General features: G+C 37.6%; 1 protein-coding gene and 1 non-coding gene across 2 annotated transcripts in view; both read right to left on the reverse strand.

Annotated features, from left to right (window-relative positions):
• CNTNAP5 (contactin associated protein family member 5) overlaps window positions 1-24,065 on the reverse strand; it is an 818,968-nt gene that overhangs the window by 736,869 nt on the left and 58,034 nt on the right. The gene's annotated exons all lie outside the window — the stretch shown is intronic.
• On the reverse strand, window positions 20,320-20,390 carry TRNAG-UCC (transfer RNA glycine (anticodon UCC)). Its single transcript has one exon. It is a non-coding gene; the product is annotated as a tRNA-Gly (tRNA).

The raw sequence follows: 24,065 nt of genomic DNA on the forward strand, positions 1-24,065 counted from the left end.
AGAAAAGTATGAAAGTGGTTACTACGATAGTCAGGGTGGTGGTTTCTTTGGGGGAAAGAAGCAGTGATTATGGGGCCCCAGAGGGAACTTCTGGGCACCGGCAATGTTTTCTTTCTTAACATGAATGGTACCTACAAAGGTTATTATATTGCAATGAAGCATTAAGTTGAAAAATTTTTATTTGTCACCATATATTTAAGAACCAAAGAGTAATCAAAATTAAAAGTGAGCAAAACACAACACCTGAGCTCATTTGAATACCAGGAAGGCTAAATGTAACTGTTCTAATAAGCAGGATGACAAGCAGACTAATACCAGTTAATTGTTCTACTTTGTAAGGAGGATGTAACAGGCTGGCTAAGCAGAAATAGGTCCTCCAAGGCAAAGCAGGAGGTCAGAAGTGAAACTTAGACAAAATTACGGGACTTTTAGAGAATGGGAAAATAAAATCCTTCATGTTTGAGAGACAGTTCTGGGTCCAAGCTGGACATCCATGTTTAAAGAGACAATCAACTCAAGAAGTACCTGGAATTCACATAAGGAACCAGATTGGGAAATCAAGGTCTTTAAGAACTAGGAAAATGATCAAAGAGCATCAAGCCAAAATGAGTAGTATACAAGGTGATCTTTTTAAATACTGAAATAAAGAAGCCAGCCAATGAAGAAAAGAGTATTGCTTTGACTGTAAAAGGTTGGCTACTGGACAATATCCTCTACCTTTGACATCAAGGAGTTTAATAGTTTCTTGGGAAGACAGGTTAATCACCCATCATTGTGTTTATAGCAGCACAAGAGATTCCAGCAAACTTATATCAGTGGGAAACGCTCATGTTTAGTGCAGCAGAAGCTATTGAAATGTTCTTGTCTACTGGGGACATATTTTAGGGCCATAGTAGGAAGAAGTGACCAACCCTCAGCAGGATGTATACTGAACTACTTATAAAGTGTTGAAAAGCTCCAGATACAGTATGATGACTCAGAGCCTTTGGGTTTGGAGAAATTGTGAAATTAGGAATGAAAACTTTTATTTTGTAGAGAGCTGTTTATTTTAACATGGAGAAGGGCTAGACAAAATGAGAACATGGTGCCAGAGAAATTTTTATGACACCCCCAATGTATCATTCTGTCCTAGGGCCTTGGATGTTTGAAAGTTTATCATTTCTCCTGCAGGGTCCCTTCTAGTTTTGTTTCAGTCATGTTGCAGTTTCTTCATGGGGGCCATTTTCATTTATCCACATTGCTACTGGAATCTCAGATAAAAGCACAGTGATTTGGGTTTCTAGGAGAGATTGATACATTTATGCTCCCTGTATTTTTGAATACACACTGTAACAGTCTATATTTATTAGTATGCAAGTGATAGTGATCCCATAACCAATGTCATAAACAATCACAAAGGGCTGAAAAATTATGAAACAACCTAACCACCATATCATAGAGAGAAAGCAGACTCCACTGTAGCTAGAAACACAATCATCTAATATAATTCACTCTAAAATACATAGTTAAACTTTACTTATATAAACAGATACACTTATGTAAACAGGCCTCCAGGAGTCTCAGCAACCCAAGTTCACTCTAAACTATCAATAGTTTGCCCTCTTTTGTGTATGTGCTCATCCTTTGTTCTCTGCGGCTTTTCCCAAGTATGTGTATGGAATTTGCCCAAATTTCATTTCAAGTTTTGATTGTCTTCCAGCCAGATAATAATAGGCTTCTGATCATGAGTTTAGTTAAGGCTCCAGCCAGCAGTATTTATGCAACATAAATTATTCATGCAGTACCACCCTGGACAAATCGCACTTTGATTATGCAGTCATTTTTCAGTCCATTCATTTACCAGACAAGTAGACATCATGGAAGATCAGAGGAACTGCACTTGAGAATGGATAATGAACTTGGGCTCTTCACCCACTCTGTGTCCTCGGCTCCCCTTTCTAGTGATGAGCTCTTTATCAAGGACTTTGCGGAAGATCAAACGAGGTAATAGATGTGAAAGTCCTTCGGAATGGGAAATGTACTGAATAAATATAGACCATCGTCCTTGGGAGGTACACTTTCTAGTGGAAAGCTTTGGGTTATATAGGCCTTTGAATATCAACCAGTGTGTGACCTTAGGAAATAAACCTAAGCTATCTGAGCCTCTGTTTCACTGACTCTTAAGTGATATCTCTCAGGATATGGAGGGAGAAAGAGAAGCAGTCATGTGAAAATGACTAGCCCAAGCCTCACTTCTCGTGGGTATTCAATAGAAAGTCTTCTCTTTCCAGTGGTTCTGTGTTGGTCCTGCTTATTTGACAGTATCATTAATATCATTGTTATTTTTCTTTTGGCCTGTCTTTTGAAATTTTGTCACGGTAAATAGGTACAGCATAGATTTTGCCATTTTAACCATTATTGAGTGTGCCATTCAGTGGCATTAATTACATTCACAACATTGTGCAAGCATCACCACTATCAATTTCCAAGATTTTTCATTAATCCAAATGGAAGCTCTGTACCCATTAAGTAATAATTTCCCATTCCTTGCCTCTCCCCAGCCCCTGGTAACCTCTAATCTACTTTATGTCTTTATGTATTTGCCTATTATAGATATTTCATATAAGTGACATATAAAATATTTGTTGGTGGTTACATAAAATGGTGTGGCCAGTATGGGGAAAAAGTTTGAGAATTCCTCAGAAAGTTAAACATAGATTTACCATATGATCTGGCAGTTATACTTCTAGGTATACACCTAAAAGAATTGAATGTAAGGACTCAGATATTTGCACATTGGCACATTGATGTTACAGCAGTATTATTCACAATTGCCAAAAAATTAGAAGCCACCCAAGTGTGCATCAGTGGAAGAATAGATAAATAAATGTGGTATATCCATGCAATGAAATATTATTCAGTGTAAAAGGAATGAATTTCTGATACATGCTACAATACAAATGAATGCTGAAAAATATAAAATATATGTTGAGTAAAATAAGAGAAACAAGAATACAGCTATCTTTTGTTTTTGGTATTTTAGTTTGGTTTGTTTGTTTTAATGTGCGTAAGTGTTTGGATCCCAACTCAATGCTACTAAGCTCCTGAAAGTCAGTCTTCTTGATTATTTTAGAATTCTCCCTTCCCAGGACCAAATATAATGCCAAATACATTCATGTGAGTTTGTCACATCGAAGAGTCCACTGGCAGGATTAAAAGATGCATACCCATTCACTATTTTACTTATATTTGCATATATTCCCCCTCCCCTAAATACTACACCTTGAGCTTAGTACAAAGGAAGTAGTCCGTGAATATGTCTACATGATTGATTGGGAAGAGAGTACAGACAGGTTTAGATGCTTCCACCATGCTGACAGCAGAAATATCTCAAACTAAAGAGTGAATCTACAGATGACTGGACTTACTGGAACAAGACAACAGTAAAAAAGGAAAATTGATTCCTGTACCCTGCACCTGTTCAGCTTCTGAGTATAATCTGCAATGGTACTTTTGAATATTTATTTTAATTTCACATGGTTATGTCCTAAAAGTTACATTTATTAGTAAGCTTGCTTTACTTCTACCCAAAGCCCTTCTAGGGCTGATACCATAATTTGAGGGTCACAGTGCCAAATAAAAAATTGGGGTCTTTTGTTCAAAGGCAGGAAAAGTGCCATTGAAAGTCTTAATATTTGCATATCTCTACATGTAATCATACATATGTGCATAGGTAAACATATTTGCTGTGTGTATTTTTAATTCTATGTTTCCTAATCTCTCTCTTGATCAGTCATGGTGTTTTTTTTTTTTTTTCCTAATACCTTTTTTTTTTATTAATTAAAAAAAGAATTAACAAAACAATTAGAAATCATTCCAATCTACATGTACAATCAGTAATTCTTAATAACATCACATAGTTGCATATTCATCATTTCTTAGTAGTCATGGTGTTTTTATGTTTGCTGTTTAGGTGCCCAGGGGCTCTATCCTGGGACTCAGCAAGTGCAGGAGGGGTGGAAAGGCAGTAGTGGGCCAACAGGCAGTAGTGGGCCAGCCATTCTCCCCTCCTGCCACTGTGGGACCAATGCTCCATGGCCTGGATGGAGATGGGGCAGTGTATCTCCTTTTCCCATAAGCTTGCACTCCAAAACTGCAACCTCCATTTCAGGATACACTTGGTACCTATTTGGGGGTGGACAAGGGTATTGTCCCCCTGAGCTACACACCTAACGGCTGTGGCGCTGCTGGGCTGGAGTGGGGACTGCCGTTGTCTTTGGTTTCTGGAAATTCTGCTGATGTTAACTCTACCCAGGTATGTGCCCAAGCCCCTGGCAGGAGTGAGGATGACAGATGTCACTGGGAGTCCAAGAAATGGGGGAGTAGTTGGATGAAATCCACCTGTGAGCCAAAGCTCTAAGCCCTGCTCTAGATTCCCACTGGAGTTACTTACAAAGCACTAAATCAAAGATAAAATTATTTATACTTTCAAGATGCTGACTGCAGAGCTTTAAATGCTTCTAAGCATGGAGTCATGCTTGACTGCACATGTTGCCTGCCCATGAATCCATCCCTGGTTAACTCATTTTGCTATGCTTACTGGGCTCTCCATGCTTGCTGTCAGGATATAAGTTATTACTTAGTACTCCCTCCCTCCAAAATTCTAATTTTATGCTTTTAATATGCTGACGGCTTAATAATAATCTGGTTTGTTAGAGTTGTGGGCACATGGTAAGGGTATGGGCCTGAGATCCTATGGAAATGTCTGTAAGGAATATGCATGAGCTTTAGGACCTTAACTTGGAGAAAACATTTTTTATTCCTTTTTGGTTTCTGGAAAGTGGTAAATATGTTGCTACCATGTCTGTACTAAAGAGATGATTTTCAACTGCAAGGCTTCCATAAACTGTTGGGTCACTAAAATGGAATGCTACACGTTAAGTAATCTATTTTTAATGTCATCTAAAGGAATAATTTTGGAGTCATGCATTTTGAAAATTATTTTGAACACATTCAAAATCATCCATGTACTTCTAATGTGCATATGACTAAGTACAGTAAAATGCACACTTCTCGGCTAAGAAGTCACACAAAAGCAATAAGAGGAGGCAATATCAGAAACACAAACTATGTTGTAAATATTAACAATATGGAGGTGATGTAAAATAGGAGAATAAAGAGGGCAAAGGGTTAGAAAGTGGGAAGAAATCACCTGATCCTCTCATCTTTGATAGATAGTCCTCAAACACTAATATTTAAAGTAAATGAAGAATAAATATATTTAATGTCATAAAAAGAAACACTAAGTGAGAATATAATGAACTAAGATGAAGTGGTGAAAGGTACAGGGAAGATAAGAGAAAGATATTAATGTAACCATTGCCAATAAGCAGAATACCATAGATGCTGTTTCAAGAAAGAGTGAGTTAAGTATATAATATAAAGGTCTAGCCCTAACGTTACCATGAAAATGAAAATATTAGCCTTCAAAATTATCTGAAACTAAAGAAACAAACCCACAACACACAAACGTGTATATATCACTAAACAAATTCCAGAAAACACAGAATACTTGTAGAAATATTTTTATAAAGCCACAAAAAAACACAAATGATTAAAAAAAATTGAAGAACTAAGAACTGATAATTCTGTCACATAATCAAATTTTCAGAGGTAAACTCATCTATTGAAAGAAAAAAAAAAACAATGAAATCCCCAACTCTATATGATATGTAAGAAGTATATCTAAAACGAATTATTTAGAAAGTTGGGAAATAAGCAATCTAGCAGACTTGAACTGGATTGTGCTGAGCCAACTTTAACTCAGTAACTACATTTTCCAGAATTGCCTAACAGGGTAACTTGCATGACATTCAAGGGCGTCCTAGACTCCTCTGGGAGGTCTTCATGTTCAGATATACGGACAGACAGATGCACTGGGCTTCAGTCACCCTCATGGTTCTCAGTTCCAAGTCCAGACCTTCCTCACTGGTGGGGCTGCTAACAGTTACCAGATCTTCCTCTAGACCCTCGTGTCCTGAGTTCCTCCCACAATGAGGTAGATCTAATTCCTATAATGATAATACGTATAAAGGAAAAAAGAAGGTACACAGAAAAAGAAACAAAAGTAAATTATTAGAAAGTATCAGTACCCTCCTTTCGTTCCATGAAAGATCAAGTGGACGAAAAGGACGTAGGTGATCTAAGTAATATAATTTGAAAAGTAGATTTAATTGATATATATTATCATCTGTAGCCTGAGAATTTGAGAGTTAACATTTTCAGATGGTCCCTTGACCATTACCAAAAATAAACACTAGGAAAGCACCAATACATATCGAACATGGAAATACTGAAGGCAAAATTATCTGATCACAAAGGAGTAACACTAGAATCAATACCAAAGCCAGAAAATCAATCGACTCCACTATCTACATAACAACAACAACAGGTTAAAACAATTCTCAAGTAATAAATAAATATTAAATATCAAAAGATGCAAAATATTTTTAAAATGATAAGGATGAACATAAAACATATTAGAACTTAAAAGATCCATGTAAAAGGGTGTTAAGAGAGAATGCTAATTAATTATGCCTAGATACCATTTTTTCATTAATTAGGCTTGAATAGATTAGAAAGAGTAATAAAAAGTATTTTCATGGGAGTGTTGGGAAAAAGCCACTCATAACTGCTGATTGGAGTGTATAGTGGTACCAATTCTCTGGAGGACAATTTGGCACAAGCTCTAAAAATAACAAGTGTTTTTATGTTTTCACTCAGCAATTCCACTTCTAGAAATGTCTTAAACATGTACTCGAATATTTGCAAAGTACAGGGTGTAGGAAGTTATTTACAGCAACATTGTTTTAATGGCAGTGATTACCCACAATCTAACTGTCCATTAGTGGAAGACATGCTAAAGAAACTATGGTATGTTATTGTACATTTAAAAAAAAAGGATGAAGCTCTTTATACACTGAATTTGGAGAGTTCACCAGTATATGCTCTGCACTGAAAAAAGCAAGGTGCAGAACAGTGCCTTTATATGCCAACGTTTGCATATTAAAAAGGGTGAAATATTTATTTGCGCTTGAATTTATTGAGAACATCTCTGAATGATAGACTGGAAACCAGTTGCCCTCGGGGAAGGAGCCTGGTTATCTAGAGGATAGGGAGATGAGTAGACTTTTAACTGCCTATCTTTATGAACATCTCTTATATACAAAGTGAACATATTAATTATTCAAAAATAAATAAAAATAAAGAATAAGTGCAACAGCTGCTCTACTACAACAAAACAAAGCTATCAATATGATAAGCTCTGAGGCTTTTTCTGAATGAGAAAGCAATGGAATGGAACTAGTGTTGTGGCTGGGGAATTGGATATAACCTCTAAAAGCTTCTCTAACTTATAACTCTCAGGGCCTACACACACCAGTGTGTTCTATCTGTGCTTGGGAGTGGGGAAGGATAAAACAATAGTGGAAAACTGCTGCACTTTGTTGTAAATGAGCCAATATACCATAGAGTAAATAGTTATATATACAACTACACTACACATGCACTCCTCCTTCCCAATATTCTTTTGTTGTGCTTTTTTTCTGTATGTTATATGACAGGGTCACAGTTCATTAATTTCCCATGTGAGTATCTCATCATTACAGCAACGTTTGTTGAATTTTTTGTTTGTTTGTTTTGCTTGTCTGTTTTCTGGGAAGTGCATGGACTGGGAATTGAAGCAGAACCAGGTAGAAACCACTGAACTACCCATGCACCGCTCTCCTCCCTCAATATTCTTTCATCACTTGTCTAAGTCACTCTCCTATCCCAACACGTGTTGATATTCCATCACCAACCGAGTCTCATGTACTTTATGTGTTTAACGATGCTGTCTGCATGCTGGGAAACCCCTGCATCTAGACTCAACATCTGTCACTCTCTGTGTGGATCCTACGCTCTAATGGATCAGAAAAATCCACCTGTTTGTTGTCAATCATGCTTTGCTTCCTTGGATCACCCATACCTGGAACCTCACAGCTGGAGGGACTGTGTTGATATCCCTCCTAACACTGAACCCAGATCAAATATACCACGTCACAACTGGATTTCTACATCTGAAAACTCTGTTCCCTAAAACTTCTGTCACTCTTTATGTTTAATACAGGGCATTTTCACGTATTGTCTTATTTATATATGTCCTATTCCTTCTAGAGTATAAATATCTTTAGGTCAAGAAGAGAAAATCTCATTCAGATTTGTCTGAGTGCTTAATGGATTTTCTTAGAAAAGTAGACATTTAATAAATAAATGTTAGTAGTGAGCAAAGGAGCAAGTGAACACAATCTCCTCTAAGGTTGATGATGATAAGGATGATGGTGGTAAAACTGTACTTACTCATCTCTCAGCCTAATGAAATGCATCTAGCCCTACTTCATTGTCATTCTAACTTCAAAGTTAGCCTAATCCAGGCACTCACACCCTTTTTTTTGCAGCTATAAAAACAACAAAAACAAGATTGCCATTGTTTCTCCATATGGTCTCTTAACTTCAAACAATAATATAAAAATGCTCTAGTTTGGATACTAATGTACTGAATATTTTTGGGGTCCTGTGGTTCAAGCACTGGGCTAGACTCTGGGGTTATTGAAAGAAAATATGAAGACCTATTTTCTGGAGGAGCTGAGCATCTAGGGGACAAGGTGAACATTTAAACAACAACAAGCACAAATACTGCTGATGTGGCATGATGAAGTATTAAAATGTTTGTGGAAATACCTTGTGCTCCCATAACACAGATTCATTAGCCACAAAATGAAAGCCACATTTTTTCCTCATCCTTACTTCCCAAGAGGGCAGCTGGTTCTTCTGCTAAAACGTAATGTTCAATATTTATCTCAGTGATGCGACTTACTAAAGTAATTCAGATAACTGGGGTGACTGATACAGGGATAGTTTTGGGTGAAAGATGAAGCATTTTATTTGAAAGTTTATGAAATATCAAATGGGTATATCCATTAATGGATGCAAGAGGTCTCAATCAAAGAGATTTGGGACAAATTAATAGACATGGGAGTGGAAACAATAACCATATAAGGTTTCTCCCAAGAAAATTATGTAAAATGGCACAAAATAAGTTCAGGCCCAAATGCCTAAATATACCAACATTTACCAAGGTTGTGACTGAGAAAAGGACTCTGGGATTATGATGGGTAGGGAGTAAACCAGGGGATGGAGCAAGATACAGAAACCAAACCAGGAAATAATTAATATTAATAATACAAATTCTGATTCATGTGATAACAAATTTTGCCAAGAATTCTGTTATGTGATTTAGTGAGGTAAAAATATGAATGTTAACAAGGCTAAATAACTTATCTCTGAAGTGAATATTAGTCCAAACGTGTCTCACTATAAATATCAAAAGGCCTTAGAAAATCAGGTACAATTGTGACCAAAAAATATCTACTGGCTTTGACAATGTAGAGGACTTTAGATACATTTAAAAATGTCTTTCCATGAAAGTGGGGCAAGTTAGGCAGAATACTGTGTAATGTTAAATCACATTTCTGAGAAAGCGTGGTCATGCAATACCATTCAGAACCTTGAGGAAGAGTGGCAATCTGTGGCTCACTCCTGTGTCTGGAATAGATGACTTTTCCCTTGCTGAGAAGTGAATGGAAATGGAAAAAGTTGAGGCAAAAGATCTTTCAGTGATATATACAGATAATGGACAAATTATATGATGTCAGTAATTCATTTCAAATTACTGGAGAAGAAGGAAAATTAGTGAGGTGTACATGAGATACTGGTTGATAATTGTTGAAGCTGTTTGATAAGTACATGGGATCCATTATACTTTTTTGTTTTTTCATCATAATATAGAAATGAAGATTGTAAATATTAACCATTTGGTCAAAAGTTTTGCTGTATGGGAAAGTTGAGACAAAAAGTACTAAGTAGCTAGAGGAGGATAAGGGTCAGAAGAGGTTAAATGACTATATATATATGTATATATTGTGTATATGCTATATCCATTTTTATTTTGTATATGCATAGAATAACATATTTCAATTATACATAAACATTAACTTTATATATGATATTTAAGATGATAGGCACTTATATGTGGAAAAACGAGCCAAAAAAAAACAAGAGCTAACATTTATTAGATACTTTGAATGTGCCAGTACTGTGTTAAGTGCCTTAGCTAATTTGTTTCATTTACTGTGACAAGAGCCCTCTGAGATAGGTACTATGTTTAACCTAAATCCATAGGTGATTAGACTGATGTTCAGAGAAGTTAAGTAATTTTCTTAAACTCAGATTTCCCCAAGGTTCCAGATCCCAGGTGGAGAGATCAGCTTTAACCAGGAAGAGGAACTTTTTCTTGGAACTGGGAAGTGGAATTCGGTTCCCATTTAAGGGTAGAAAGAAAGAATAGTGAGCTTTCTTAGTTTTCAAGTCCACCTTGCTGACTTCTGTTGGTGATATCAGTAAGAAAGAGTAACCTGAGCCCCAAAAAGATTAAGTGGTTTGCCCTAGGCAAGGTTACAATGCCATGACTGAACAGAGTTGGCATGAAGACCTGGTCGCTTAACTCCTTGCCCTCTGCTCTTCTTTCTCATTTGCAAATTCAGCCTCAGTCCAGCATAGGATTATCCCCTGAGGATGATTTAAATTTCTTTTATCATTCAGCACATTTTAGCCAGTAGTTTCTTCCTTTGTTTCAAGCAGAGGTTTACTTTTTTTTAAATTTCTGTTTTAAAAAGTGGCCATAGGGACTTGGGTTAGTCCCTGTGCCTGTGGCATTGCTTTTAATGTTTGCAAAAGAGAACTCAAAGGTCACATTTTCTTTTTTTACAGGGCATTTGCTTCCCTGATATTGAATTCTCATTTAGGTGGTGAGATCTGAGAGCCTCAGCATTTGGAATAAGTGCAGTTTAGAGGAAGGTCCAGGTTATCTGCATACTCTGCAGAGGATCCTACAGTATTTGTCATGACTGGTTGGTGATACCACTGCCAGGGAACCCATCAGCTAGGAAGAAGGACAAGTCAGTCATAAGGAAGCTATAGTCAGTTTGAGCCAGGAGACAACTGAGCCACATTTTAAAGAGCACAGGTCTAATGAAATCAATCTGATGCTTTTTGGAGAAAGGCCTGGTAAAAGTGGGCAACGTGGGTGACCATGTAGGCAATCTATGCTGATATCATTGGCTTGCTCTTTCTCTCTTAGTTCAACTCTCAGAGGTGTATTGGCACAGTCTTAAGACATTCTGGTCAATGGATTTATTGGGGCTGGAGTAGATGAATGGAAGTAAATAATCTTTATAATTGAACGGCAGGATATTTTGTATAAGCAGAGCAATCCCTGTCTGGTCTGGCTTTTTACAACCCCATCCTGTGCCAAGCCATGGGTCAAAGGAGACCATGATAACTGCATTAGCTTCATGGTTTAAATTCCTAAACCACCTTTACCTGCACCCTGGCTTGTCTGGTCTGCTATGATCTTTGGTGCACCCTTAGCTGGGATTCTTCTGTTCCTTTCTGACTTTGTTCCCCTAGACTGACATTCCCTGGAATCAGCATCTAGCTGGAAGTCACCAATAGCGAGGCACAGAAGGATTCTTGTTACACGAGTGCGATCTGAATTCAAGCAGTCTGATTTTTAAGTTTCCGACTGGTTCTTCCACGTAATCTGTATGAATCTAAGCAAGTTACTTAATTTCACTTAGTTTGCTCACCTAATAAATGAGGATCGCAGATAGTATCATACATGCAACACCATTAAAGCAACGTTTAGTAGTATGGGATACAACACACCAGCTATCACTACAATCATTATCATAAGCAACATTATTATTGTGACTCATCCCAGTATTCTCGGACCACCCAAGAGTCTGTGACCCAGGTTTGGCAAAATTCAATGAGCCCTAACCCTTTCTGGAGAAACCATGGGTTTGACAAGATGCAAATGTGTAAGACATTTCAAAAACTGCCTTCTTATTTTGTACTTCAGCTTCAGTGATTCACATGATTCTTGACTCTTCTGCTCAGTTTCCCACACGACAACTGTCTACTCACTCTTGGGGAGAAAATCAGTATGATACAGTGTAGAGACCTAGGAACCATTGCCAGACAGAAAGACCTAGGTTCAAATCCCGAATCTACTATTTTGTAATGCTGGGATTTTGAATATGTTACATAATTTCACTACTAATTATCTTCCCCTGTAAAATAGGCTTGATAATAACAAACTCATGGTTTATATTGAAATTAGAACTGGATTTAGAGTGTCTTACCCAGAAGCAGACAATACCCAAGGTAATTCAATGCCAAGTTCTTGGCACTTGCCATGTGCCAGCATTATGCTAGATGTTAAGACACAAGGATGACTATGACTGACCTTGCCCTCCAGGGTTTCACTGTTTGGTGCCTGGTAATTACAGAACTGACATGACCGTTATAATATGTAAGACAGACTACTTGGTTCTCCAGAGGTCCAGAGAAGTTGCATCTCACGTAACTTTCATGCTAAGAAAATTTTTCCTATGTAAGGGAATATTTGAACCAAGGCTGAAAGAATTGTCCAGTAAAAGAGAACAGAAAGATCATTACAGGCAGAGGGAGAGTATAAGTATAGCACAGAAAGTGAATAGTGTACAGGAATACTGCACTCACTGATATTGTCAGAGCTTAGATGAGAGGAAGGGCATGGTGGAAGATGAGCGGAAGGAAAGCAGAGCTTAAATCATGGAGGCTTTTATGCAAAAGGGCTCTAATCATATTATAGACCATAGGGAGATATTACTAGTTACAGGATTTATTGAATAAATGATAGGTATTATTACTGTTAAACTTAATGGAGTGATTGGTACAGAGTCTCCAAGCTGGTAATTGATACTGCTGACAGGCTCAAATCCCTTGTGATCAGTGCAAATGAGCTCCTGACACTATACCTCTTTCTGACTTTTCCAAAAGGAATCAAGTCAGTTTGTCTAATGCCTGAAAACATTCTTAACGCTGTCACCTTATCTATTTTTCTCCTGTTCTAGGCATAGACTGTGGTATAAAGCAGAGACTCTGAAGTAAGATAATGGGATAAATACCCCAAATTTAACAATCAGTAACTTTGCCCCTTGATGAATTTAACCATTCTGTGACTTGATTTCCTCATCTGTAAAGTGGGGACAATAACAGTACATCACCTCTTAGGGTTGTTTTGGGGCTTCAGTAAGTCAATACATGTAATGTTATTAGAACATTCACTAGTTACATAGTAAAAACTCAATATTTTTTCTTGTTAATGGTCTAATTGTGCTGACACTACCACGAGTATCTTGAAATATGTGCTTTGAAATTTTTCCTCAACTGAATACTGAGAAAACAATGATGGAAGAGAAGATCATTCAATACAAGGAAGCACGTGCAAAGTTCCAAGGGAATGACACAATCATAGGTTCTTGTGTCAGAAGGTCTTTATCAAGGAACATAATTAAAATATGAAGGTGTGAGGAGGTGGTTATGGCAGAGAAGGGAGCTTGTTTTGAATCAATGATTGCATAATGAGCATTCTGTTTTAGTTTGAGGGTGTTTATTTGCTTGTTAACATGATAAAAACGCTACGTGGCTAAAAAAGATACCACTTGATATTTGCCCAGGATGTGGGAGCTGGGTGGAAAGAATAATTACAAAGCAAAAACTTCACGGTGCACATGGAACTGAGTGAGGCAGCATGACTCTAGAATTAGAATATTTGCGTCTGTCTCCCTACAAGAGCCTTTATTAATTTGGCATTCCCTGGGCAACTCACCTAATTTTACTTGCCCTATCTGAAAAACTGAGAATGTTTTACATATATTTCTCATAGAGCTTTTGTGAGAATCTGATGAGATATTATGTATGAATGTGCTCTAAAGTGATAGCTCTAAAATAATACCCCAATTTGACACAGTATTAGGAACAGATAAAATTTAGATGGGAAGGAAGTCTAAGGACAGCCTATGTTTCAAAGAATAATGTAGATAGTTGAAAAATTTTGCTTCTTTGGGTCACATGGAGGAAAACAATTTTCCCAAATAGTCATTGGGATGAATAAAACATTTTTTTTTTCTCTTTAAAGAGAAATAGGGGAGGCTAACTGGGGAGGTATATGAGGGCTATGTAAGGGAGTTTACGTTGAGGAGTATGAAGGTGATATGTTGCAAATGGGCATCTGGTCTCCCAGTGGAATTGGTCTTAGTTTGTTAGCAGTGGAGCTGATTAAGTCACAAGAAGATGCTATGAGAAGGTTTTGCATTGAAAGGAATGAATCAATTCTATTTTCTCATGCATACCTCTTGCTTAAAGGAGTTTTTCTATAATGCTTTAAGCAGGGTTTCCAAATGGCTCAGAAGAATGAGTTTTGATGGTCAAATATATCATGGGGCAAAATTAAGGCCACTTGGATAGGTTGTTCATGTAAGCACAAAAGGGAATTAATGACAGTTAGTGGAAGTTGAATTATTTAGAGGACAAGAATATTGGATTTGTCTGTAAGATATATAATTAAATGGCACAACATGGATGCACCAATGTTCCAATGACGACAGGGAAATATCAGCAGAACTTTTGAGAGTCAAATGGAGTTGAGATTCATCCACTGAGTTGGATGCGAAAGAGTAGGGGAAGAGCAGGTTGGAGACAAGCAGCCTTAGTTTTGAACCTGGGCTCTGCTCACTACTCACCTAACATCCTTGGGAAAGTTACTGTTTCCTAACTCAGCTTCAATGTCCTCATGTGAAAAATTGGGCTGACGGTGCTTAACTCATAAAGTTGTTCTAAAGATAAAATAAAATATAGAAAAACAATAGCCACAATGACTGTCACCCAGTCTACATGCAATCAATGTCAACTGAGAAAAACTAAAAAAAAGTAAAAAATTAAAAAATATGTAATTGTAAGCAAAAACACCTACATCTAGGAATACGACATCACCTTCAATGGTAAACAGCAGAAAGGAAGTTCATTCAAGAAGCATTCAGAAACAATGTACCAAAAAAAAAAAAGAAAAAAGAAAACAATTTACCAAGTATTTACTATGCTTCAGGCACCTTCAGGCACAGTTCCTTGTGGAAGCAGGGATATTAAAATTTGTTCCCAGCCTTTCAAGGACTGCATACTCCAGGAAAAGAGCCAGCTAAGTAAATTGACAATTGCAGGGCAGCATTTTAAAGGTAGACTCCTCCAGGAGTAAAGAGAGGAAGAGACCACCGTGGTGGGATTTCTCCTGTGGACCTTCATGAGTTACTTTAGCCTGTATTATTCTACGGCTGTACAATGAATTATAATGAGGTATCCACCAAATTATCAGTGGGCAGCATCAATATTGTGGGAACTGGCATCCAATGTAGTGCCTACATGTCAGTTCCCAACTGGCTTACCTTCCTGAGCATCTCCTATGTTCACCTGCCTGCCTTGATTCATGCAATCTTCTGAACCTCATCAGTTCCTACGGTAACTTTGTAATTTAGAAAAAAGGTGCCCCTTTCTCAACATGCTTTACCTCCATATATTGGAAATTTTTATACTATATTGATTTTTTACAAACACATAGCTCTGGGGACATCTGCAAGAACATTGCTGTAATAAAGTGCACACACTATGACGTGCCCAGTGTGAGTGATGGCCCCTCAGCTAAGATATCCTTGCACAAGGTTCAACTGACAAAACCGTATCAATAGCCCATGGCTCAAATAAATGAATAGAATTTTCCCAAATCACCTGACTTTGAAAAATGACAGAACAGAAACTAAATCCATAGAGCCCTGACTCCAAAGTCCCTGCTTATTCCCCTCTCTGAAATGCTGATTACTCAAAAGTGTGAGTTACCTCTGGTGACAACTTTTGCCTCACTCTGTAAAGAAGAAACAATTTGAGTTTTCACATTCAGACCATTCCAGGTAATAACTCACCAACCTTCTCTGATTCATTGTGCTAAGCCACTTCCAATTCATTAGGCATTCCTTCTCTTTAGCCTTGTTTCAAAACTCATTATTCAACATTTATCTACACCAAGCCGTATTTGCTATCCATTAGCTCTCTATTAGCCTGAGGTGCCAAAATGAGCAAATTTCTCTTCCATCAGAATGCACTGTGCCTCATTATTTGTTGTTCCCCATAATTTAGGAGCATCTGCAAATTTCCAAGCTTGGTTTTGAACACAGAAGCTGTGATGTCAGTAATACAATCATGCAAGATAATGTTTTGAGTTGAAATAAGCATCTCTATTTTCATCCCCATCAAGCTGGCATGCAAATGTTCTGATATTATTGTTGTAGCCCATATTACATAAGATATTTTCCAATCTTACACATGACTATGGAGTGTAAAAGAGTATGAACATAGGAAGTTCAGACTGGAGGTTTGCAAGATAAAATAGCTATGGCTATGTTGCATTTTACCTTTACAGTGTCAAATGGGCTTTAATTTTTAATGTTACAATGAATGCATACTCCTCCTAAAAATATTCCATTATCTCATATCTTAACCTCAATCATCTAGTGTCTAATCATTCATAGTCAGGTAATAACAGGGAAACATCAAAATGTTGATTGAATACTAAGTCAGTGGTGAGCTGCCTATGTTTAAACAAGTATAACTCCAACAAAATGCAAATCCAAAGTCTACAGACAGTAATTGTAATAGACATAATTTATTGAATATTGATCAAATTCTAGCTTCTACTAAAGGCATCACAGACATTCACTATTGCTTACCACTACTCCTCACAGTAGCTATTCTCATCTCTCATTTCACACATGAAGGCCCAGAGGGGCAGAAAGTTCAAAGAACATTCCCAAAACACTTAACAAGAATATACCTTATTTCAACATGCAAAAGATAAAAGTGGGTTCCTATCTATACCATATACAAAACTAACTCAAAATAAAAATATATATCTAATAAGAACATAATATCCAGAATATATAAGGAACTTCTATGACTCAAATCAAGGAAAAACAACCCAATTAAAAATGTGCCGAGTGCTTGAATAGACATTTCTCTAAAGAAGATATACAGAAGGTATACAAATGGCCGATAAATGCATGAAAAGTTGCTTGGCACATTAGTCATTGAGGAAACACAAATCAAAACCCAATAAGAAACCACTTCAGAACCACTAAGATGGCTATTATCAAAGCAAACAAGCAAAAATAAACAGAAAATGTCAATTATTGGTGAGGCTGCAGAGAAACTGGAACCCACAGGTATTGCTGGTAGGAGCATATAAAGCAGCATCTGATGCAGATAAAAGTTTACCATTTCCTCAAAAATTAAATATAGCATTACCATATCACCCAACAATTCCACACCCAAATATTTATCCATAAAAACAGTTATTTGCATACCAATGTTTATAGCAGCATTATTGACATTAGCTAAAAAATTGGAAACAGCCCAAATACCCATCAACAGGTGAATGGATACACACAATTGGTATATCCACACAATGGAATATTATTTGGACATGAAAAGTAATGAAGTTCTGGTATCACTACAACATGGATAGATTTTGAAATTGTAATGCTAAGTGAGGCACAAAAGTTCATATAATGTTTGATTCCATTTATGTGAGATATCTAAATTATGAAAATTTATAAACCCAGAAATTAGAGCTTATCAAGGCCTGAAGGAAGGAAAAGTGGGGAGATATTGCTTCATGGATGCAGAGTTTCTGTTTTGGTTTCTGAAAAAGTTTGGAAATAAGTAGTGATGATGATTATGCAACATTATGAATGTAATTAACATCATTGAATTGTATACTTAAAATGGTTAAAATGGGGTTCATGGGTTCAATGGTTAGAAGCCTGCTTTCCATGTGGAAGACCTGGGTTCAATTCCCAGACCATGCACCCCCCAAAAAATGGTCAAAATGATATATGCTATGGTATGTGTGTGTGTGTGTGTGTGTATATACATATGTAAACAAAATTAAATTAAATTAAAAATAATGTACCAGAATTCAATTCTAACACAAGCTTGCTTAAGGCCAAAGACCATGATCCAGATAATCAATGATTCAGCCTTTGATGTAATAACTACAATGAAGTTAAAAGCGTTGAACAGAATGAATACAATTTTATAAAACCCAGCCACACAAACATGCTGGTTATGTGCTATGCTAAAAGGCCTCCTTCTCCTAATCCTACCTCCGTTTGCTGGCAGGGCTTGTGTTGGCAAGGGATGACGCCTTTCATTCTATGGGTAGAAATAAAACGTATACTGTAAATATCCCCAGGATCTAATGATAGACTGGTTGCAAGGTCCCAAAGCAGACATCGAAAGGAGACAGGGATGACAAATGCCCAAAGAACTGAAAGCAAGATGTTCAATTGTATGATATTAAATAAGAATCAAATTCCAGTTATTTTACTACTTTGATTAGTGTTGGAAAATAAATTTACAAGCATCAGACTACATCAATGAGTAGTTCTTGCTGTGATTGGAAGAGAATCACAAGTTTTTGCCCCGTTCATCATTGTACACCCAGAGCTTCTAATTTGCCCAGTAAATACCCACTGCGGGAATGACTAGTCCTCATTCCCATATCCAACCTATGTGCACAGCATAAGTGAGGTTTGGGTCTTAAAGAAATGTATAAGCTGTACCCGGATGGAAAAAGTACAATATGGATCATGGTTCTGAGGAGGAACAAGTGAAGTTCAGTGGATTCACAAGGAAATGAGGTCTAAGAGAGGAGAACAGGCTCTGATTGGCTAGTAAAATGAGGTCAGGCAAGAGATCAACGGTCTATAGCTGGGCTGAGAAAGGAGAACAAAGGAACAGGCAAAGATACCCTCCAGAGGATGCAGGCCAGGGAGTAGGAGAGCCTGTGTATATATTCCAGGGAGGGTCCAGGACTGGACAGAGGAAAGAACCAGGGCTCCCTGCTGGGGAACTTGAGCCTGGCCAACTTGAGAGCTGGCTGTGATCACATCAGTGAGAAAAAGGGATAGCAGATAAGCGGTCACACAGGAAGATTTCAATGAGCTCTGCCCTGAAAGTTGGGAAATCCACAACCCCCTCGAAGAGGGGTGAATGTCAGCAGAGTTTAGACAAGAATTCCCACAGCAATCTGCAATGACTGTGTTCAGAGCCTTTGGCCACTCAACAAAAAAATAAATGAATAAATAAATAAACACTAGTTGTGGCAATGTGCCTACTCTTTTTCAGACAGGTTTTGGTTGAGAAAGCCTTTGCTTGGCTTAGGTTTTATAATCGATCACCTGCCCCTCACTGTCCCATCACCACTTTGGAGCTGACCTGGTGGATCTGGCCTCTGAGGGCTCATACCAGAGGGAAGAAGGACCTACTCCAGCAGATCTTTCTTCAGTATCTCTAACTTTATGAGGTCAGAGGGCTGAGGGTGCTATTACTGACAGCTGGCAGTCCTTGAAGCTGAGGGTAAGAAATAGAGAAGGTGATCTCTGGTATGAGCATAGAGGATTAGGTTCCCTATTTTATTTGTAAACATATGAGAATATTTGCTCTCGAGTCCTAGAAACAAAAGAACCGAGCTTCCCCAGAATCTAAGTATACCTCCAATTCTTGCTACAGCATCACACTTGGTTGTATGAATTATGTCAGTTTGATGTGCCTTACAACTTCCTGAGGGCCATTGGAGAAGTACCTCCAAGGTCTCAAAACTAGGAAAATGTGTGCCAACAAGCAATGGGTTGTTTTTAAATTGTGGAACCTGTGGCTTTTGTGATTAAGCACAAATCCCTCTCCTCACCAAGGCAAAGAGGAAGACCAAGGCAAAATTGATTATCTACTGCTGATCTTTTTCTGGGCCTGATTATTCACCTATCTTATTTTTTGCATCACAATATTGCCTTATTTTATTTATTTAATTCTTGTGGGCCCTTTATACCCTTGTGTGCCAAGTCAGATACTTGTGGACTAAGGTGGCTCCTCATGGTATGAAAAAAATGAGTGATGGGATCAGTTCCAGAGATGGAGGGAAAAGGCAGAGCCCTATGCCCAAATCTCCACAGCCCTTGAAGTGGCTCTACTTGAACTGTACTTTCACAACCAGCAAGTGTCCAAGATATTGAACCAGAGAGAGGAAGAAAACAAGAGGGAGGAAACTGGAGATCTAGCACAGCTGTCACTCTCTGTCTGGGAGATATATGGGTACCATGGGCACCTCCCTCAATTTGTATCTTTCTCATATCCCCTATTACATGAAAGCATTTATCGACCTCAGGGATTCAGTCAACCATGGCTCATGGACCAAACAGTCTGTTTTTATACAACCTACAATCTAAGAATTTTGTTTTGGGGGAGGGTGGGCAGTGCATGGACCAGGAATCGAACCTGGGTCTCCTGCATGGAAGGCAAGCATTCTACCACTGAACCATCCGTGCACCCAAGAATTTATTCTGATGTTCTTAGAGGGTTGTTACATATATATGTGGAGGAGACTGTAAGTAGCCTGCAAAGTTCTGAACTGTTTATTATCTGGCCCTTACAAGAAAAGGTGACTGATTCTTAGACTAACTGAACTCTAAAATGCATTCAAACTTTGGTTCCCTGCACAGCTCCATAATGCTGGGTTTATTCTACTAAGCTGTTGACCCTAAACAAATCCCTTAGACTTCATGATCTTATTTTTTTCCCACCGTTTAGCAGTGTTATCTTATTTTATAATATCATTTTAATAAGATGGAGGTAAAACCCAGAAAAAGAAGAGGAATTTTTTTTAAAGGAGGTGCTGCTCATAAATCATAAAAGCTAAGGTATGCAGGGAATATTATCCATCTCAGCTTAAAGAACACCAGCCCAAATTGGCACAAAGATGGCACAGAAGCCAGCGACTTGCCATATGCAAAGCAGGAGACTTCTCATTTCCCAGGAATTCCAGGTAGTTCTTACTTGACCTACTTTGACGTTTTCAATTCAGCCAGCTGGCTCAACAGAACCTGTCAGTGAATCACTGATGCTAAGAGTTCTGTGCTGTTTTTACTGAGACTCTCAGAGTCTATTATATGATATCTCAGATCAGAAAACCCTGATCTATTTACATCAAATATTTTCCTTCAGGTCTGAGTGTAATACCTAAACAAACACAAGACAGGAGTCCCAAGCCAAACTCATTACATTTCTATTCATCTATACTTCCTTCTCGCCACTGAAAGGCACTGTCATTCATTCAGGGTTAAAAATTTACAGTGCTGGGAACCTGCTAGGGGGCACATGCTTTACATATTTTATTCAATTTTCACAGCAAACCTGAGCAGTGGGTTCTATATTCCCATTTTAATGAAGAGGAAATTGAGGTTCAGAGTGGTTACCAAACATTTCTAGGGTCACAAACTAATAATTAGTGAAGTCACAATTTCATCACAGACTTGCATTCTTCATGCTGCTTCTCATGTTATAACAATCTCCCAAGATATAAGATATGCCTATCATTCCTTTCTTTTCCTCTCATTTAGTCCATCCTCTCAAATTTGGGAAGAGACCACTCATGGCATCAATCCTTCTTTCTCAAAGCCTTTATAAAAATCTAGACCTGGGCGAGCTGCTGCAAATGCCAGTTGTTCTTTCTCACTGAAGCTGGGCCTTTACTCAGATCCATTCTGCCCCAACTGCAAGGATATCCTTCTTTGAAATATATTGCCATTACAACATTCTCCTATTCCAAAGCCTCTTATCACTTTTTAAAAAATAATTCCTATACCATCAAATCCAATCTATACTCCCTCTTATGGGAGTGCTATGTTTATCAACAAAATATGTTGAAAAATAACCCCTGGTACCTTAGAATATGAAAATTAGTAAAATTTAAGATGAAGTCATATTGGAGAAGGATGCATCCCTAATCCCATATGACCTGTGTCTTTATAAGAAGAGGGCAGGTGACACAGTTAGGGGAAGCAAATGGCCATATGAAGGCAGAGGAAAAGGCTGAAGTGCTGCAGTTGCAAGTTATGGAAAGCCAAGGATTGCTGAAAAACACCAGAAGCTAGAAGTAGAAAGAATGGATTCTCTTCTTGGTTCAGAGGAAGCACAGCCCTGCCAACAACTTCAGTTTGGACTTCAAGCCTCCAAAACTGTGAGACAATACATTTCTTTTGTTTTAAGCCACCCAGATTGTGACAATTTGTTATGACAACCCAGGAAACCTGGTCACTCCCTGTTCTAGTTTGCAAGCTGCAGGAATGCGATATACCAGAACTGTAACAGCTTTAAAAAAAGGAAATTTAATAAGTTACACATTTACAGTTCTAAGGCTATGAAAATGTTCAAATTAAAGCAAGTCTATAAAAATGTTCAAATTAAGGCACCAACAAGAGGTTACCTTCTCTCAAGAAACGTTGATGAAGTTCAGGGTTTCTCTCTCAACTGGAAAGGCTCGTGGTGAACATGGCAACATCTGCTAGCTTTCTCTCCATGCTTCTTGTTTCATGATGCTCCCCAGGGACAGGGACATTTTTTCTTCTTCATCTCCAAAGTCGCTGTGTGTGTGGGTTCTTGTGGTGCTCTCGTGATTCTATCGTGGCTCTGCTCTCTCAGAATCTCAAGCCTTTTCCAAAATTCTGCCTCTTTTAAAGGATTCCAGCAAACTAATCAAGCCCATCCGGAATGGGTGGAGTCACACCTCCCTCTAATCCAAGATTAATACCTCATATTGGGCAAACCACATCTTTGTGGATATAATCTATTCAAGTCTCCAACAAACAGTGTTGAATAGGATTTAAAAGAGAGGGCTGTCTCTACATTATTGGATTAGGATTGGGCATGGCATTTCTGGGGTGCATAAATCCTTTCAAACTGGGACACTCCTCTATGCATTACTTGATTCTACCGGGTAAAACTTCGTCTCTTTCCCATATGTATCTCCATGCCATTCAGATGACTCTTCTCTATTTGAAGAATCTTGCTGTGTCCCTAGCTTAGTTCCTCAGTTTCTCTTCTCTATGCATGCAAACCCCACACATCTATAAAGCTCTGATGAATTCTTATTCTTCCTCTATGAAGACTTTTATTCCTTCTCGTTCTCTTTCTAATTCTTAAAACACTGTTTTTTATTAAACTCTTATGAAGTATTCACTTAATGGGCTAGGTATATTTGATACAGCACAGGTTTTGTTTCAAATTCCATCTTTACCTAGCTCTTTCATTTACTGTGTAGCATTAAGCAAATTTTTTGGTCACTCAAGCCTCAGATTTTTCATATGTAAACAAGGTAATAATGCCAATTCGCAAATGTTTTCTGAGACATAATGTATGAAACTTTCTTGTACAATGGCTAATACATAGTAAGCAATCAATGCATATTTCCTCTTTTTCTATTTTATACTATTGTTATGCTTATATAATATGTACTATATAACCCAGTGCTCCACTTCCAGAATGATGTATTTTCTCATTATTTCTTCTATAGAAACCACACTATTTTCTACAGAAAAAAAACAATATAAAGGAATAACTATGCCTTATATTTCTTATTTTGTGTCCTTAGTCCTTAGGATAGTTTTCAACTTATACAAACTAACTAATACATATTTGATATCGACTATTTGTGGTTTTATAGATAATGGAAGAAATCAATGGGTTCACTTTCAACCTCTTCTAAAGTCATTAACATAATATTGTGGAAAAGTTTACCCTTTGGGCAGTGCTTTGTAGGTTTCCTTTATAAATATTCTCATCAAAAGTAATTGGTTTCTTTTCTAAGAAAGGTAAGAAGGATATTAGAGCATATAGGAACTGATATTTTGTGTAAATTCATAATGTATTCCAAATTCTTTCTTAATCTAGACACCACATTTTTGCAAGATGAAGTACTGCTCATTCAAGAAATAGTAAATACCATCTCACACATACAAGATGATTTTTTGCTGATCATACTTTCATGCATACATTCATTCTTATTGTTTATTGAGACTCTACTATGTAATAACCAATTCAGGTATTAGGAACATAAAGATGAAAGATTGGGTCCATTCTCTCAACAATCCCCAATCAGTAAAGAAGAGAGTCCTACAGAGTGGCTACAGCAGTATGAAATATTGTCGCAATGACAATATGTGCAA

This window comes from Tamandua tetradactyla, chromosome 3 (assembly GCF_023851605.1).
Source record: "Tamandua tetradactyla isolate mTamTet1 chromosome 3, mTamTet1.pri, whole genome shotgun sequence".
NCBI lineage: Eukaryota > Metazoa > Chordata > Mammalia > Pilosa > Myrmecophagidae > Tamandua > Tamandua tetradactyla.